Source organism: Pinus tabuliformis, chromosome 3_2 (assembly GCF_031772625.1).
Source record: "Pinus tabuliformis cultivar Carrire ecotype Pingquan chromosome 3_2, CPIR1, whole genome shotgun sequence".
Lineage (NCBI taxonomy): Eukaryota > Viridiplantae > Streptophyta > Pinopsida > Pinales > Pinaceae > Pinus > Pinus tabuliformis.
In genome coordinates, this window is record NC_142302.1 from 704144294 (window position 1) to 704151192 (window position 6899).

General features: G+C 36.7%; 1 pseudogene; it reads right to left on the reverse strand.

Annotated features, from left to right (window-relative positions):
• Window positions 1–1720: 1720 nt before the first annotated feature.
• On the reverse strand, window positions 1721–5278 carry LOC149182583 (YTH domain-containing protein ECT4-like; annotated as a pseudogene).
• Window positions 5279–6899: the final 1621 nt, after the last annotated feature.

Sequence of the window (6899 nt, forward strand, 5' to 3'; positions counted from 1 at the left end):
GTTGCTGAGGTGCAGTATTTTTCCCCTTGTCTCCTCCTGAGGAGCTTGGCTGTCCTTGAGGCAGAGCCCCTCCTCTCAGCCTAAGGTTTAAAATAATGGAAGTTCCTGGACTAATCTCATAGCTTTTCAGAGTTCTACTATCTTGGAGAGACCGCCTGCCACTGACCAAATGTTGGATCTGAACAGGGTATCCCGTCACTGCCCAAATTTGCTGTTTCAGCTGCATGATGGTGCTTTCTGCATGTACCCACACTAAACAGGATTTCCCTTTAGGGGTTTTAATAAAAATCTGAAAGTGAAAAGTTGTTACCTGTAGCCTAGGTTTTGACTGAGTTCTTGATCCGCCGTGGCTGATTTTCATGTGCTCTGGCTGTAATCGATCTTCCAGATCTGACCTCGTATTGGGTCGATCTTTCATTTGCATGTCTAGTTCTTCAGACCCTCTGCTCGATCTATACTCATTGTCATCGGTCTGCTGCCTAGATTCTTTCTGTTCTCGAATAGTGGCCAGATCGGTTAGATCCAGGCCGGATCTGCCTTGTTTGTGCCATTTCTTTGAGAGAGGGGGCAGATCTGCAACATGCAGTCCCCCTTTTTTGATTTCAACGACCATGGAGAGGAGAAAATAGAGATGCCACAATTCTAACTCCTCGTCCTCTGTCAGCGTCGAGATCCAGCGGCCTGCCTGCAAAACATTGGAATCACAAACAAAAAATCGCGGGTTGTCGATCATCACCTGTGCGACTTTCATCAACCTGTCGAAGTCCTCTACACTGTCATGCAATACTATGGCTTTCGCTGCGCTGACGAGAGCTTTAGCGTATTCATTGCGGGGACGCTTGGCCGCAGAGGCAAGAGCCGCAGAGCGGCCGTCCCTCTCAGCTGCGTATATGTTCCAGTAGGTATTTTCCATTGTTCAAAAACCCTCGCAAGCTCCAACAAAATTTCGGTCCGTATTGATCCTCCTAGTGCATTCAAATTTTGACCTCAAGAGGAATGAGCTATCGGGCCAGTGCTGCTTTAGTATTGTAGTGATACTTCAATTGATTTTGAAGTTGTGACGTGATATTCAAGATAATTTTCGAATAATGATCTAACAACTTTGCAATGATGCTTAAATTAATTATGATGTGCTAACACTCAAGGATCAAACATCATAAAGGAATAAACACTGTAAGTATATTCTTATTTGGCACCCATGTTTTCATGGTAGAAAATAAGGTCACAATGAATAACAAAACTATCCAGATCCCACTCTAGAATAGAGTGATCAAGAACTGATAACAAATTTGTCACCTTGTGACGCAATATCTCTTCCCCAAAAAGGCTCTACAAAAATACTACATTGAACAGAGAAACATGACATTATCATTTCAATAGAGACATGAGCATCATTAGGAATCACAGACACTTGGAAGTTGTTTTCAATAAATTAACCAAAATCACAACCACACTTGAATGGTGTGGTATTCCCTACAATTACAAATCACTGGGAGTTACATCCCTTTAGGAGATGGTCCTTTAGCCTTGTACCTATTACCTAGAGGAGATACTATGGTACAACGGGCACACTGCAATTGTAACTAATTTCAATGGATTAGGTGACCCTAACACCTCAATAAAATATAAACTATAATTTTCTAATTGCCAGTAGTTATGATATAAATTGGATTACAGATCATTCCAAAAGGGACAACAGTAAAGCCTTTCTAGTCTTTTACTAGCAGGCTACAAAACCAACTATTAAAACTCCTAGGCTATCAACATGTATTATTTCTGGATCATGTTTCTTTGTTTCAACCCCTTTGGATTGAACTGTTTCCTTTGTCTTCTCATCTGAATGCTCTGAATCAACACTCTCAGTCCCGTTTGAGTCTGAATGTAGATTACCATTTTCACTGGTTACTGGCAACCTTAATCTTGATGCCTTGACATCAGAACTGTTAACCACATTTCCATCCTCGCATAACTTCTGAACATGAGCACCTTCACGAACTGCAAGCTGCAAAAAGAAGGCATATGATAGTTTGACTTTAACAATAGAAGCATGGAAAAAATTATAACCTTTGCCCCAAAAAAAAAAAAAACATTACAAAATTAGTTTCAAATTAGGCATACCTGTTGTTGCTGCTGAGCTTGTTGCCTCAGTTTCTTTTCCTTCATAACTTTATGACGACTTTCATAGAATGTGAAATCATCAAGTATTGATGTTTTCAATGAATAGTTTTTGAAAATTTTCAGCATCTCTATACCCTACAGAAATTTGATCTGTATGGACAAAATGCTAATTATTGCATCAAACAAACATGTCAACTTCAACAAAAAAATTGATGCATTCAACATATTGGGTTCAAATCCAACACAAATGATCTCAGTCATCAATGCAAAGAGGAACTAGTCCTCACACCTTTGCTTGCTTACAGTGACAAATGCTAAGATGTGAAGTGGGGACATAATACCAAAAATCTTATTTAACATGGCAGATTAGGGATAGAATTTATCTCAAAGCCAATGATATGCAACATGAGCAGGCATATGCGAAAAAAAAAGTTTCTACATGAAAGAAGAATTGAAATTTAAAAAAGGGAATCCAACAAATATTTTGCAAAGCATATGCAAAAATATTAGTAACTCGAGCATGAAAAAATAAGCAAGTTGTAAATGATTACCTCTTGTGTGTCTCTACTGTTTGTCACAGGTTTGTTGTCATTGTTTTCCAAGATAATTTGGTGAAACTGTGAATTTGGAATATCCTTTATCATGTGCCACTTTACAGGGAAAAAAACATTCCACTTATCTTGCTGCCAGAAATCCATGCTCTTGTCAAAATCTACACTACCAACCATCTTCGCCACACCACAGAATTGACCACTTGCGTTAACCTAAATAACATCAGTCACAGAAGATGTTATTAGCCTTGAATGCACAATAGAACAACATGAGACAATTATAAAAGCTACTGATATAATATAACAATAATTAACCAATCCAAAATCACCAGTACTGACAAAAGGATAGCATTAGACTTACTGAGAAAAATAAAAACACTAGACAACATTTATTGTTTTCACCGGAAATCTTCTGAGCTTCTTGGTATGCTCCATCTAGCCTTTTATTTCCATTAGGAGTACTTGCCCAAACATTGTATTTGATGCTCTGATGAACATCATCCTCACTATATGATTTTATTAAAAAAAACTTTGCATCATCATACTCAATAGAAAAATCTGTGAGGTTATATTTCTCTCTATTTATCACATTTCCATTCATCTCACAATTTCCCAACCCATCTTCGCTACCTTAATTTCTCGTTTCTGAAGATATCTGATAGCCTTTTGGCCTATTAGTTTGAGGACCACGGTTCTGTTCATTCAAAACATCAAAATTCCAATTTTCATTAGTGTGATTCCCATAAGCCTTTCCTCTCAAATGTGAGTTGGGTTTGAAAACCATGTTGTTATTGTTAAATGGCATCATCACTTTCCCCTGGTTGAATCTTGGGAAATTTTTGCTGAACTACATAGAATCCTTAGGTAGCATTGCACCTCAGGCACCCAAGCCATGCTGTTGGTTAAGTTGGATCTGAAATCAATAAAAACGCGTCACTAGTTGAAATAGATAGGATAAAAATAATGTAGAGAATAATAAATTAGATCTAAAAGTAGTCCAAATCTTTACCTTAATGAATTTCAAATATTATCTAAAACATCCCAACAGTCCAGTACCATTTCGCAAGAAGTCACATGGCATGCACAACCTATCACTTTACTAATCTCATAACATTTCGAGAATTCTTAAGGTGTTCAAAATTATTTCTATGGCCTGTTGTATGAAGTTGTTCCTCCATCAGTGGTGCTTGCAATGGGTGGATTAATGAACATCACTGGATTTTTGATGGTGTGGATCACTATCACAGACCGTATTTCCACCCATAAAAAATGGCTAATGTTTGTGTACATAACAATGGGATCCAATTCCCAAACCTTCACCAACACTGTAGTTGTGATAACAAGTGTGAACAACTTCCCTTGCAACAAAGGGATGGTACTGGGGCTTCTCAAGGGATTTTCAGGTCAGAGTGGAGCTATTTTTACTCAAATCTACCATGCATCTTATGGAAACAATCCCAGCTCCTTGATTCTTCTCATTGGATGGTTTCCATGTGCAATAAGCTTCAGATCCATGTTCATGGTACGCCTGATAAAGTCAGATGCAAAGAAAAATGAAGAGAGCATTTTCTATACATATCTATACATAGCCATGACCCTAGTTGGGTTTCTTTTGGTTGTTATCATTGTAGAAAATCATTCCAAGTTCCCTTCCATTGGGTTTAAGATTGTGGCTGTTGTAATTGCAATTTTTCTCATGGCACCCCTAGGAGTGGTTGCAAAGGAAGAATTTAACAAATTCCAAGCAGAGAAGAGGGAGCTTGGGTTGGCTCAGACTCATGTAGATTAGCCCAAATATGTCTAGGAAACAAATCTTGATGGTGATTCTGTAACAGGGGTACTGAAAAAGTTTAGAGTAAGTCTCACAAAAGTATATTCATGGTGTATCAAGGCTCCTGGTTCTGTTTCAGAAGAATTCAAGGAGCTTGGATTAAGAGGAATATATTCAAAGTATATCAAGGCTCCTGTGCGAGGAGAAAATTACTCAATTCTTCAAGGCTTGTTGAACTTACACATGTGGATTCTGTTCATAGGGTCAATATGTGGTATTGGGGTAGCTCTCACTGCCATAGACAACATGGGTCAGATTGGGGCTGCCCTTGGATTCACTTCAGTGGATGTGAGCACATTTGTGTCTCTCATTAGTATCTGGAACTTCTTTGGCAGAGTGGTTGCAGGTTTTTTATCTGAATTTTTGTTAAAGTACAATTTCCCAGGCCACTCATTCTAACAAGTGTTTTAGCCATTTCTTCTATAGGCCACCTTTTCATAGCATTTTCAGTTCTAGGGGCTCTCTATGTGGCTTCCATTGTAATAGGCTTTTTCTTTGGAGCTCAGTGGCCTGTGATTTTTTCCATTACTTCTGAGATTTTTGGGTTGGAACATTACTCCACCTTCTATAATTTAGTAGGTTCTGCTAGCCCCATTGCAACTTACTTTTTATCTGTAAGAGTTGCAGGATATCTCTATGATTCAGAAGCTACAAAACAACAACATAACTTGGCACATGATTTGATTAGAGCCTCCTCACCTACCTCTGCACCATACCAGAGCGAACTGACATGCATAGGAGTGAGTTGTTTCCGTGAGACATTTATCATAATGGCCATTGTGGCAATTGTTGGTTCCATCATGTGTGGGTGGATTGGGATGAGAACCAAGGATTTTTACAAAGGGGATATCTATACCAAATACCAAATTAAAGATGATGACTCTAAAGATGAAGAGAACAATCAACATGAGGTTTCTAAAATGTAATAGAATTGGGTTAGAATTTCTAATCATTTATTAATGAGTGTTTTTATCACATATTTTTTTTAAGTTTCATGTTGATATATTGAAAGGTTTTTAATACATTAATATGAAAAAAATATATGAACATACTTTACATTACCTATCTACAAAGAATATAACACAACATATGTTTAACATAAGTAAGCCATCCATGTTAATCATTTTTTGTTGTCAATTTATTGTAATCCTTCTCATCTTTAACATAGGTTTGTGTTGGTGTTATAGTTGGCATTAATGAGTATCATTATATACTAGTTATTTTAAATATCAAAGAAGAGAAAGGAAAGTTTTGATGATTCTTAATGTCTTGTTTTAAGGATAAAATTAATTAATTCTATATCACACTAAACATTTTATTTTAGTGAATGGCACATGGTTATCTATTTTGTCTTTGTTTGTTAATCTTATGAATTTTACATAATGGGTTTAATATAAATTAATTTGGTCTTTATCAATGTTAGACATATTAACTCTACATTATCACACAACATTTTATGTTAATGAATGACATGTGGTTATCTATTATGTTATTGTTTACTAATTACGCCTTAAGGCATTTCCCTTTGAGAAGAACTCCCCTCCATGCCACTATGTGCAGTGGTGAGCCCTTAGATCACTTTGTTAGATGAATAGAGTAATACTATCCAAGTTTCCGCAACATGCCTTACGACGTTCCCATTGAAACATGTGGTGCAATTGCTAGTTATGTTAAATGTTAAACATTTACGTCTACACATCTACTCCTAAACTAGTCGTAGAGTGAGACAAAGTTATGCATATCATATTAAAAATTTAAATTGTAAAAATTATAAAGTATGTTCATATATATATATATATAATGATGATGATGATGATGATGATGATTAACGCCTACTAAGACCAATGTGGCCTATTAGAACTTAAAAAAAAAAAAATAATTGTGATTATTCAAAATCTTATTTCTATGATAACAAAGAAGGGAAAGAAGCGCACCAAGATCACTATAGTTGGCCTGACTTAACAAGTCAAGAATATTAGAAGTATGATGATGATGATTAATGCCCACTAAGACCAATGCGGTCTATCGAACCTTAATTTTTTTTAATTGTGATTCTTCAAAATCTTATTTCTATGATGAAAAAGAAGGGAAAGAAGTGCACCAAGATCACCATAGTTGGCATGAATTAACAAGTCAAGAGATTGGAAGTGTGGCAGAGGTTAAGGAAATGAGAGAGGATGTGAGTAAGAGTCGGACATTGTAAAAGGAAGTGTTTTTCATCTTCCACCTTCTTAGTATCACAAAGTTGACAGATTCTATCGTCCCAGGGAATCTTGGGAGTAGACCACCACTTGGTTTCACTATGAAGCTCATGATAATTAGTTCTTATCCTAGCAATGTTCATTTTTTTCTCAGTGCTAGTTAAAGCAAAGAGATAAGTTTGGTTATCAAGGGTGGGG